Here is a 12,404-nt window from a genome sequence, read left to right as displayed (position 1 = left end):
GTGAATACACTGTAACTCATGCAGTAATGTATTTAAACACACATGCAAAGCTGTTTCCAAGAGTGCTATTTGAGCACTACTAATATATATTTTATTTTGTTTATTTTAAAATCATCTGTATTTCAACTAAATTTGTCTGACCTTTTTATTTCCTGTGTGAAGAACGTTAAAAATCTTCCAGTGTGATTACAGATTATCAATTTTTCCTTTGACTTTTGTCAAGATATTCTTTACATATTTTTTCCTTTTTGTTTTGTTCTTTCTTTCTTTTTTTTTAATCTGGCCAGAGACCATTTATTACCAAACTAATTTATTTATCAGAGTCCAAAACTTTCTGTGAGCGCATCCCTGGCCTGGATGGAGATCCAGCTTCTTAAGCTTAGAACTCAAATTCAAAGTACTGCGGGTCAAAGTAGTGGATGCGGACGTAACCGTCTTTGCCACTGCTGCTGTTGCTCTTGTCATCGGGATGGAAGACAACACTGTTAATAGGTCCAAAGTGACCCTTGAGTCATCCAAACTCTTCTTCAAAGGCCAAATGAAAGAACCTGGCCTCAAACTTGCCAATCCCAGTGGAGGCTGTGGTTACATCCACGGCTTCCTGACCACCGCCCAACATCACATGGTCATAGTTGGCAGAGAGAGCAGCTGAGTTGACAGGACGCTCTGTCTGGAAAGTCTTCTGATGTTCAAGGGTTGTGGAATCAAAGAGCTTAGCCATGTTGTCCTTGGATATGGTAACAAACATGGTCATGTCCCTGGATAACTGGATGTCATCGATCTGCCGGGAATGCTCCTTAACATTCACCACTACCTGTCCAGACTTGGCACTACACTGGTTGAGCACTCCACTCTCATGGCCTGTGGTGACGCACTCCCCCTGGTCCCCAAACAACACTGGTGATCTTGGAGTCATTACAAAGGATCTTCATGCAGGGCTCATTGTTGATCTGGCTTGGATCTCGCAGGTCAAAGAAGCTCACAAAACACTGGTAGCCCAGCTGCTTGTCCATGGAGCACATGATGGGGTTGCCCCCAAAGTCTGAACTGCAGGTCCAGACAGCAGAGTTAGTCTTGACTAGGGCCAGCTGCTTCCCTGTTTCACAGTCCCAGAGACGACAGCTGTTGTCAGCTGAGCCAGTGAGGACATGCTTGGTGTCCCAGTCAGTGTCCACACACCACACAGCTCCAGTATGGCCCACGTAGGTGCCCAGCCTCTCACCATTCACAGAGTACCTCACATTGACAATAGGGTCCTTGGCCACAGTGAAAAGGAGGTCTCTTTAATCTGCATAATGGACCATTCATGGCCCTGCAGCAAGGTCAGCAGCTTTTTTGTTCTTTTTGTTTTGTTTTGTTTACTTTTTTTTTCCTCGTAAAAAAATTTTTTTTAATGTTCCTTACATATTTTAAGGCTGTGCTGTTAGGTCTGTATCTTCCTCATGAGACATAATTCAATTAACCATCCATTTAATAAGTATCTATTATGTGCCAGACATTGTTCAAGATAGTGAAAAAAATAGCATTGAACAAAACGTAAAGAACTATTTCTTTTATTATTATGTAATAATATTCTTTATCACTAATAATACTTTTTCTTTAATATTTACTCCATATTATAATAACAGTGTACCTGCTTTTTAAAAAAATGTACATTTTCCTGGTATATTTTTCCATCCCTTTGTTTTCATCAGCAAATGGCAGAACTTTGTTATTTTTTAAATCCAATCTTAGAATTGCTGACTTTTAGTGGAAAGATGTAATCCCTTTTCTTTTATTTTGACCACTGATATATTTTGTATCAATTTTAGCAAGTTATTTTGTATTTTCTGTTTACCATATTCATTCTTCACTTCTGTTTTTCTGTTTTCCTGTCATCTATTGTCAATTTTTATAAGTTCTCTTTTCTTCTCTAATGGTTGGGAAGTAGTGTATATTTTAGTGGCTTTTTTATTATTGCAGTTTTAACATATACAGTTGCTTTCATAATGTTTAAAGTTAATCAAGAGTTCTATCCTGTCCCCAAGCAATACAAGGGACTTATATTCTTTAAATTTGGTCACTCCATACTTGGCATGTTATTCTTTTTTTTTTTTTTTTTTTCCTTTCTGTCTTTTTTCGTGACCGGTAACGGGATCGCAACCCTCGGTGTCGCGCCCGCACCGCGCTCAACCAGTGAGCGGACCGGTCTCTATATGGGATCCGAACCCTTGGCGGGAGTGCCGCCTTGCTCCCAAGCGCCGCACTCTACCAAGTGCGCCACCGGGCCGGCCCTGGCATGTTATTCTTGATTGGTATTTTATTTATACTTTGTTTCTAACCCCCAATTAGTTTTCACTATTATAGCTATTGTTTTTACAATTAATATTTGCCTATATTTAATCTACATGTTTACTAGTTTATTTCTCAACTGGTTTTTGCACTAATTCTTTCATTTTTCTTTCAATTCTTTCTTCTGATACTCTGGGTGGAAACAACTTCTGTCAATATACATAGATCTTCCAGTGAAAGCCTGTGAGTAATAAACTTATTCTCTATTTGTCTGAAAATGTCCTTATTTTAGCTGTATTTTGAAAGATACTTTAGCTGTGTGTATGATTTTAAGTTAAATCATTATTTTCTCTTAGCTCTTTGAAGATATTAACCTAGTCTTTAAGATGCTATTGCTGCTGATGAGAAATCTGCTTCAGTCTACTAGTTATTATTTTGTGGTAATAAGTCTTTTGTCTCTGGTCACTTTTGAGATTTTTCTCTTTATTTCCAGTATTCTGTAGTTGCACCATCATTCACGTATGAGTTTTTGTTTTGTTTTGTTTTCTCCTTGCCTTTTCCTTCAGTGTAAGTACTTACATCTTTCTTTAAGTACAGAAAAGTTTGGTCTATTACCTCTTTGAACATTGCCTATGCCTCTATTTTCTCTTTCAGGAACTCCCATTAGAGGTGTGTAGTATCTTCTGATTATGTCATCTGGATATCTCAACTTTTCTCACACATTTCCCATTCTCTTTAATCTCTTGGTACTACATTCTGTGTGATTTACTCAAATCTATTTTCCAGTTAAGTAATTTTCTCTTCAGCTGTGTCTAATCTGCTTTTTAATTTGTCATTTAAGCTTTTCATTTCAGTGACAGTATTTTTTATTTCCAAAAGCCTTATTTGTATTTTAAAAATCTGCCTAGGTTTTCTATATCATGGCTTCTTTTTTTCTTGTATTGCTTTAATCATTTAATTCAGATTTTGCTAGTTTTATAAGCATGCTTTTGTGTGTGTGTGCATGTACACAGTTTTATCCAATTTTATCACGTGTAAATCCAATTTTAGTTTTATAAGCATGCTTTTGTGTGTGTGTGCATGTACACAGTTTTATCCAATTTTATCACATGTATATCTTTGTGTAACTACCACTACAATCAAGATACAGAACTGTTCTATCACCACAAGTTTCTCTCATTCTGCTTTTCTAGAGCCACACCTGCTTCCCTCATGGTCCCACCTTGTTCTCAACCTCTGGCAACAACTAGTCTGTTCTCTATATTTTTGTTATTTCATGAATGTTATATAGTGGAATAGTACAGAATAGAATTTTTCAAGAGTGTCTTTCTTCACACAATGTAATTACCTTAAGACTCATCCAAGTTACATGTATGTCAATAGTTAATACTGTTTAATTGCTGAGTAATATTTCATAGTATGGATATAACACAGTTGTTTAACCATTCACCAGTTGAAGAGCATCTGGGTTATTTCCAGTCTGGGGCAATTATGAATATTCATGTAGAGGTTTTATGTGAACATAAGTTTTCATATCTCTGGGATAAGTACCCAAGAATTCAGTTGCTGGGTCATGTGGTAATTGCATGTCAAGTTACAAAAGAAATAGCCAAACTGTATTCCAAAATGGCTGTGTAATTTAATATTCCCATAAATGTATCCAGTGTCTCTTCATCTTCATCTGCATTTGCTATTATCATTTTTTATTTTAACCATTCTCATACGTGTGTAGTGATAACTCATTGTTGTTATGCTTTGCATTTTCCCAGTGGCTAGTGATGTTTAACATCTTCTCGTGTGTTTGTTAACTGAATATACTCTTTGATAAAATTTCTGTTCATATCTTTTGCCCATTTTCTAATTGGACTTTTTTCTTAACTGTTGAGTTTTGAGAGTTCCTACATATTCTAGATACAAGTTCTTTGTTGGATATGTGGTTTGCAAATATTTTCTCCCATTCTGTGGCTTATCTTTTCATCATCTTTATACAAGCTGCAGAGCAGAAGTTTTATATTTTGATGAAGTCTAATTTATCAATTTTTCCTTTTATGAATCATGTGTTTGGTGTCAACTCCTTAATCATTTTAACCTTAATATCTAGTAGTCTCTTCCCAATTTGCTGTTACAGCTAGTTCGTAGGATGCAAATATTGCCTATTGTGTATATGAGCTATCCCTCATGCTGGGTCTTTTATTTATCTCTTTTGTATATTATGAGCTTTTGGGAGAGGGTGGAGTGGTTGTTCTTTTTTCTTCATCTTAGTGCTGTGGGAATCTCTCTACTTTGATGTTTTACATTTTCTCTTGCCAGGGCTTGAAAAATTTCATGGATCCTGGGCCAGTTTGGGGATTTCTGTACCTTAGGGGCATTAAAAATGGGGCACTAAAAATATACCCCACTTTCTCACTTGGTCACTGTAGGTTCCCCCTCCCCACAACTAGAGACTTTATCCATATCATATCAGGTACAGAGGGAGATGCTTTGCAACTTATGTGGGCCATTGGGATAATTTGTTTAATTACTTGTTATGGACTTAACAGGAGTTAAGCAGGACTTAAGCAGAAGTCCCAGTTCCAATTCTTTGCCTTTCTCAAGTTCATATCCATGTATTTTCTCCCTGTGTGGTTGTTCCTTCCCAGCCCCCAGCCCTAAATCCTTATATCTAGATCCAATATCCCACTTTTCCAGGTTACTACAGCATGACTGGAATTTACTGCTCTGATTTGAGTTCACTCTTTGTTTCCTTTTTACTTTCTTTTTCTCCTCCTTTCTTTCTGTCAATCTTGGCTATATAAATAAATTTTTGTGTTATTTTGTATAGAATTTTAATATATTTGTAGTGAGAGTTGTTCCACTTTAGCTTAATATCCCATCTTATCAAAACCAAAACACTCCACATAAGCATTTTAATCTTGCAAAAAATTACTTAAAATTTGAAATGCAGAGAATGAAACTTGAAAATTAAAAAAACCAGAAGAAGAAGTAAGATAAACAATGGTGTTAAAATGACAGAAGTTTGACAGGGAAGCCCCTAATATTTCTCCACTCATTAAGGTATAGGTTTGGATGGAAAGCACCAGATTTTGTTTGATCTTTCTGATTGTTTCTTTCCCTGATCCTATTTCTAATAGACTCTTTTCTCTTGATTTCCCAGAGTGTGCTGAATGTTAAGAGTTTTAGCCTTGTCCTGAGCTTTGTTTTCTGAATACTCCTTATACCCTCTCATCGCCAATTCTGAGATATAATTTTAGATCTCTTGTTCTAACTTGACAACTGGTTTCTGACTACCTAGCCACTTCCCATGCCTATCATGTGGCTAGGCTAACCAGGCTTATCTCAACAACTCTAGTGCTGGTTTTATACCCATAATCCCATTGCTATTTTTATTGTTTGCTATTTTTATTCCCCAAAGTCTTCCTGCCAAAAAAGTTGGTATAGTGTTAGTTTTTTTATGTGTAGAAATTTGATAAATGGGAGAAAAAGGGGGTTCCATGCAGGAGAGAATGTGAGAGAATTGCCACAACAAAGTAGAAAAAAAAACTTGTGTTGTAAAGTAAAATCATTTACTTATTCTCATTTAATTTTTTTCAGGCACACACACATTCCTACTTCTCTAATTTTGTATAAACAATATTGCTTCTGATTAAAGTCTTCCAAAGGATTCCTACTGCATTTAGAATGAAATTTAAATGTTGTATTGTGGCTTACAAGGACCGACACCATCTGGCCCCTGCCTAGCCTTCAATCTCAGCTCTGTATCTTCCTTTCAGTATGTTAATTCAAAGCTTCTTTTATTTCTACACATTTTTCTTGGGTTATTATAATTTTAAATATTAGTTCTGTTATAATGTTTTGTTGTTAATGCTTCATAAACTCCAATTATCCATACGTTGGATCTTCTTTCCTTATCTGCTATATACAGTCATGCACCACATAATGATGTTTTAGTCAACAGTGGACCATGTATACAACAGTAGTCTCATAAGACTATAATGGCTATACAATATAGCCTGTGTGTGTAGTAGGCAATACTATCTAGGCTTGTGTAAGTACACTCTATGATGTTTTAATAAAGACAAAATTGCCTAATGATGCATTTCTCTGAACATACATCCCCATTGTTAAGTGATGCATGACTGTATACCACTCTGAATCAATTTTAAACAAATGGATATCACTTCAACTCAAGCATGTACTAAGTGCTTAGTATGCTAGAATGTAGCCTAGTCAGTGATACAAAAAAAAAAAAAAACCCAGAAAAAATCAAACATATTTCATTTTGTTTTCTATGAGCTGATAATCTAAATATGGAGGCAACTCACAGAGAAAAAACAGCTTGATAAAAAGCAAAGGTGATAATATATGATTAATTACTAAATAAGGATAAAGGTATTAAATGATATAGGATTGAATAATGTAGCCAGCAATACGAAGAAGGCTACTCATAAAATCCAGGCTTAATGGGCTTTGAGAAAGAAATCTTATATTTTCTGTTCATTTGTCAATGCTCACATTGATCTTTGTATCAACACTGAATCACATTATATTTATACTCCACATTTTCTTACCTTTCTACTACTTGGTATTGTCTGAATGTTCGTTTCTCCCCGAAATTCTTATGTCCAGACATAATACCTAATGTGAGGGTATTTGGAGGTGGGGCCTTTGAGAGGTAATTGGGAGAGATTACTGTCCTTATAAGGCTCTAAGAGGCTTCTCACCTCTTCTGCAATATGAGGTTACGGTGAGAAGATTGCCATCTATGAGAAAGTGGGCGGACCTTCACCAGATGTGGAATCTGCCAGCACCTTGATCTTGAACTTTCCAGCCTCCAGAACTGTGAGAAATAAATTTCTGTTGTTGATAAGCCACCCAGTCTACGGTATTTCATTCTAGCAGCCCAAACAAAGACACTACTCTGTAAGTTTTCCCCTGGGAGATATTTAATGCTTTTCCTGTGTTCCCTCAGAATTTTGTACAAACTTCTCTTATAGCACTGACTACTTTGGTTGTATTGTAAGACAGTTTAGCTCAGTGGCCCAGAGCTGGGGCTCTAAAGTCAGACAAATCTGGCATAGATTCTCAGCTTTGCCACTTACTAGTTTGTGACCTCAATCAAATTACCTAATCTATAAGGATGTCTTCATCTGTCAAATGAGGATAAGAATAAATTGTTATAAATGCTAAATTAGATAACGCATGTAAAGTGTAGTGTCTGGCACACAGTAAATGTCAATTCATCCTTACAGGCAACTCTCAGTCTTCCCTACTGTACTATGGGCTCTATAAAGGCAGGGATCATGTTATATTCTCTTCTGCATTCAGTCACTTGATTCATAGTAAATCATAGTAAATGTTTTTTGAGTGAATTTGCAGCTTTGTATAATAGTCCTTTTTCTTAACCAAGGGTAAAATGCCCTGTTGGTTCACTATCTGGGAGACTCTTCTAAAGAGAAAGGACCAAAAAGCCTACCTTGTGCTTATCTGGTAGCTCATCTGGCATGCTTTAGGGTAAATAGTTATTGATACTTGTAACTCTTTCTACCTATGGTCTGGAAAGCACCATTGATCTGGATTTCCCCGAAGTTCTTGTGTCCACTAATTTTTCTATCCATCAATTTTCTACCATCCCTATTGAAGATGTGCCTGCAGTTTTCTAGGATGGCATATCATTTTTTTTTTACATTCACCTTTAAATATTTATTCCAGAGAACACAATATGCAGCTAAAGTTATTTTCCATTTGGCATCTCTGAGAAATATCAAAACTCAATTACAGACCACATTCTCCTCTTTTCTCTAGATCTCTAGTTACAATGTTGCATTTCCCGTGAAGTTTCTCAAGAGTTTAAGTAGGCAGGGAACAACCACTCAATTACAGACCACATTCTCCTCTTTTCTCTAGATCTCTAGTTACAATGTTGCATTTCCTGTGAAGTTTCTCAAGAGTTTAAGTAGGCAGGGAACAACTTAGCCATATTTCCCTCTGACTGACTGCACTAATTTAAATTGTCCCTTTAAAAGTAAAAGTGGATATGTTTATATAAATATAGGTATAGTTATGACTACACTGGAGATATATATGTAGGTATATATATGGTTGGGAAGGTCTGGAAGAATATATCTCAAAAAGTTAACAGTGGTAGTCATTGGGTGCTGATATGATCAGTTTATTTTTTCCTTTCTGCTCTCAACATAAAGCCTCATTAGATTGGTTTTCATTGTTCTGCTCTCACTCTAGCTGTGACAGTTCTCTGAGACTATTAACTGTCTTCGATGTCCATTTTCCTTTTTTTTTTTTTTTTAGTAACAGGACTCTTAATTTTTAGCTGAGTATAGAGACGACCAGAATAAAGACTACATTTTCCAACCACCTTTGAAACTAGCTAGAGCCATGTGTCTACCTTCTGGTTAGCAGTATATAATCAGAAATGCTATGTGTGATTTGGAGAAAATGTTCTTGAAAGGAAGATGCATATAGCCTCCTGCCTTTTTTCTCCTTCTTGCTGATTGGGAGGCAGATATAATGGCTAGAAGTTGAGCAACCCTTTTGGACCATGAGGATAAAAGTCACACTCTAGGGATAGCGAACTAAAAAGCTGGAAGAAGCCTGGATCCATGACAACTTTGTGGACCTTGTCATACTTTTCTTAGACTTCTCATCTCTGTGTTTTACATGAGAGCAACGTGTTTGAGTTTTATGTTATAGCCAGATCAAATCCTAACTGACATGACTTTGTGGACCTTGTCATACTTTTCTTAGACTTCTCATCTCTGTGTTTTACATGAGAGCAACATGTTTGAGTTTTATGTTATAGCCAGATCAAATCCTAACTGACATGAAATTAGTATATAATTCATGTTTTCTTTTGTCTTAAAGGTGAAGAATTTGTATTATATGATCTTCTACAGACATGCATGACATACATAATTTCTATAAGTGAACTGTCAAGCTTTGATTCTTATGTGGTTTTAAGATTGTTCATCTCAAAAATTCAACTTTAACGGAAATACTATCACGTTTACCAGGACATACATATAAGAGTATTAATGGTACAATCCATTCGTTATAGTGAAAATTTACAAACCACTAATGAAAATGGTTAAATGAAGTTGTGGTGCATTCCTGTTATTGAGTATTATATACTGGTGAAAATGACTATAAGGGTGAATATTAACTACAATCACAGCATTATTGATAAACCTTAGCAACATAATGTTGAGCCAAAAGACAGAAGACAATATGTAATATAAGTTCAAAAACAAATAAAACTAGCATATCATTTAGGCCCACACATATGTGTAATAAAAACGTAAAAAGAGCAAGGGTATAATAAAAACAAAATTTAAGAGAGTGGCTTCTACTGAGGTGAAGGCTGGGGGACAGCATATGGGGGAAACACATAGGTCAATGTAAGTCATGAAGAGCTTTTAGCTCTTGGGTTGAGAAGTGGGTCTATGAGTGGTTTATTACATTATTATAATACATACAGTATAAACCAATTAAATGAGGCTTATGAGGACTAAAGGACCAGTCATAGCCCTTGATTCATGATCCACTATTAACATGAATCAGGACTATAATTAATCTAATTTTGTGCTTCTGAAGTTCATAAAACAATCATACCACTTATGAAGCCGCCTATTATGCAGGCCTGGTTTTATTTCTATAAACCAGGCAATAAGAATGGATGTGTTTCTATTTGTGTACCCAACTGTTTCCTAAACCAGGTTTTTAAAAATAAACATTTAATTTTAGAATAGTTTCGGATTTACAGAAAGGTTGCAAAGATAGTACAGAGTTCCTATAACTACCCGTCCCCCTCTGTCTTCCCTCCTGTTATCACCTTACATTACTATGGTACGTTTGTTCCATATGTAAGGAACCAATGTCCATACCTTATTTTTAACCCTAACCAGATTTTAAGCTTCCTGAGAGCAGAGCCCAGGATGCATTTTAGCCTCCTATAACTACCCGTCCCCCTCTGTCTTCCCTCCTGTTATCACCTTACATTACTATGGTACATTTGTTCCATATGTAAGGAACCAATGTCCATACCTTATTTTTAACCCTAACCAGATTTTAAGCTTCCTGAGAGCAGAGCCCAGAATGCATTTTAGCATTTCCCATCTTGTTTTTAGTCAGTGCTCCACATGTGTTGAATTGATGAGGAAATAAACTTACTAAATGGCTACATTTTCTGCAAAAATAAGTTCCATCTTTCATGGTCATTTATAATTTGCTTTAGCTGCTTTGAGATAGAACTCTGAGTTAAGTTGGGTTTAATGTTCTTAAAAGTCATTGTTTTTGAATTATTTACCAGCTCTCTCATTAGAATGAGGACAGGAAGCCAAGAGCTGAATTGGGTATTTTTATTTTTATTTATTTTTTTCTTCCCTGGGTTTCTTTTCTAAATCAGGTCACAGAAAATGAATGCTATTTCTTTAAATAATATAACCAAGCTGATCCCTGGATTACAATTAGGTTACGTAACTTGCTTATGAGCTGCTTTTCATTAAGACTTGCAGTGGGCAGTTGGGCTTTATGTTTCAGAGCAAAGCTGGGAAGAACAATCCTGCTAAAAGCCAGAACACATGCCGTGTCAGCGGCAGGGACTGCAATAACTTCGGCACGGGATTGATTTCAGTGTAGGAGGTTCGTTTTCTCTGTAAATCCTTAAAACATCCTTTGTCCTACCAAACTCTGGTTCCAAATACATCTGAAACATACATGCTGAGGGCCCACAGCACGAGGAAGGATCGAGATGGCCAGGAGCTTGAGCCATGGGAAGCCCTCCAGGGAGAACATTATCAAGTTTCTGCAGAGCCCTGGCTCAGTTTCATTTCGTGCAGAGCACGAATTACTAGGAAACATTTTTTTTTAATGTGGCCAAGGGAGGTAACAAAAATCCTACTTCCAGCCTATAACCATATTTTTGCAAATAAGCATTTCATAGTTACAGTCAGTAAAGTACGGGGTGTCAGATCAGGTAGGAAACAAGAAGCTTAGTGTCAAACCCAAAGAAATGAAGTCTGAAGAAATTCTGGATGTGGGTTCATCAAAACATACAAACATCTGTTCTTAAATACAGAGGTAAAGCCAACTTTCCCCCAAAAGGAGGTTGTTCATTGCTGTTACACAGGATACTCACTACAGGATGAGACCACTTTTGATACTCACCTCATAGAAGATGATAAGTGCTGGAAATTGGAATTTTATAGTTAGAGTAAGCAAAGTTATCAGAGGATGGGACAAAGCACTCCTGACAACAAATAAACAAGGAAAAGCTCTGCTGAGACTGAACCAGAACAGGCTCATGGAAAGGAAGGACAGTATAATGCCAAAATTCTACCAAATGCAAAATTCTTTTTGAAATGGAATTATTGCATGATGATTAAAATAGCAATCAGAAACAATTAAACGAACTTGGAGCCCTTCATGTACTTGAAGAAACATTAGTAATTTACTGTATGGGAACAGCTAAAAGGATAATTCTTTAAGCAGCTAAATTAAAGCATGTTTTTTAACTTTTGATGCATGTGATCTCCAACAAATTCCCAAAATAGAGATGAATATTTTGTTACAGAGCTGTATAAAAGACTGATTAAAGAGAACTTTTTCTCTTTGAACTTATAGTTAACTTAAAAAACACTTATGGTTAACTTTTAACTTTGAACTACCAATACTTAATATTTATAGTTAACTTTTGTAAGTTTTTTAACTTAAGAATAAACTTTTAGTTATCAATACTACCAATGTAAAGGTAAACTATATGCTTGAATGCAAAGCTGTTCATTAATTCTAATGGTATTGCACATTAATCTTGGCTTCAACACAATCCAAAACTTGCCTAAGCCCTGTTGGTTGCTGGGGAGTCTTTGATTCTTGTGTATGTGTCTAATTTACTAATGAACCTCGGTGTCATTTAGGGCTGAACCAAGCACATCTGAACGGGTCTGGCCGACCCTGGGCAGCTGGGGAAGGGCACCCACAGTGTACCGAGCAGGGTTGGAAGAACACCAGAGCTGAGATGAGTCAGAGGCTTTCAAAGTGTGTAGTGAGTCAGAATCAATGCCCCCACCCCACCCCAGCTGTAGCAAAAAAAAAAAAAAAAAAAAAAAAGGGGGGGGGAA

The 12,404-nt window shown here is 36.4% G+C and overlaps 1 pseudogene; it reads right to left on the bottom strand.

Annotated features, from left to right (window-relative positions):
* Positions 1–310: 310 nt before the first annotated feature.
* Positions 311–12,404, bottom strand: part of LOC103588819 — a 54,814-nt pseudogene continuing 42,720 nt past the window's right edge.

This window comes from Galeopterus variegatus, unplaced genomic scaffold, assembly GCF_000696425.1.
Source record: "Galeopterus variegatus unplaced genomic scaffold, G_variegatus-3.0.2 Scaffold620, whole genome shotgun sequence".
In the NCBI taxonomy this organism is placed as follows: Eukaryota; Metazoa; Chordata; class Mammalia; order Dermoptera; family Cynocephalidae; genus Galeopterus; species Galeopterus variegatus.
Note: the sequence above shows the minus strand (reverse complement) of the source record. Positions and strands in the feature narration are given on the sequence as shown.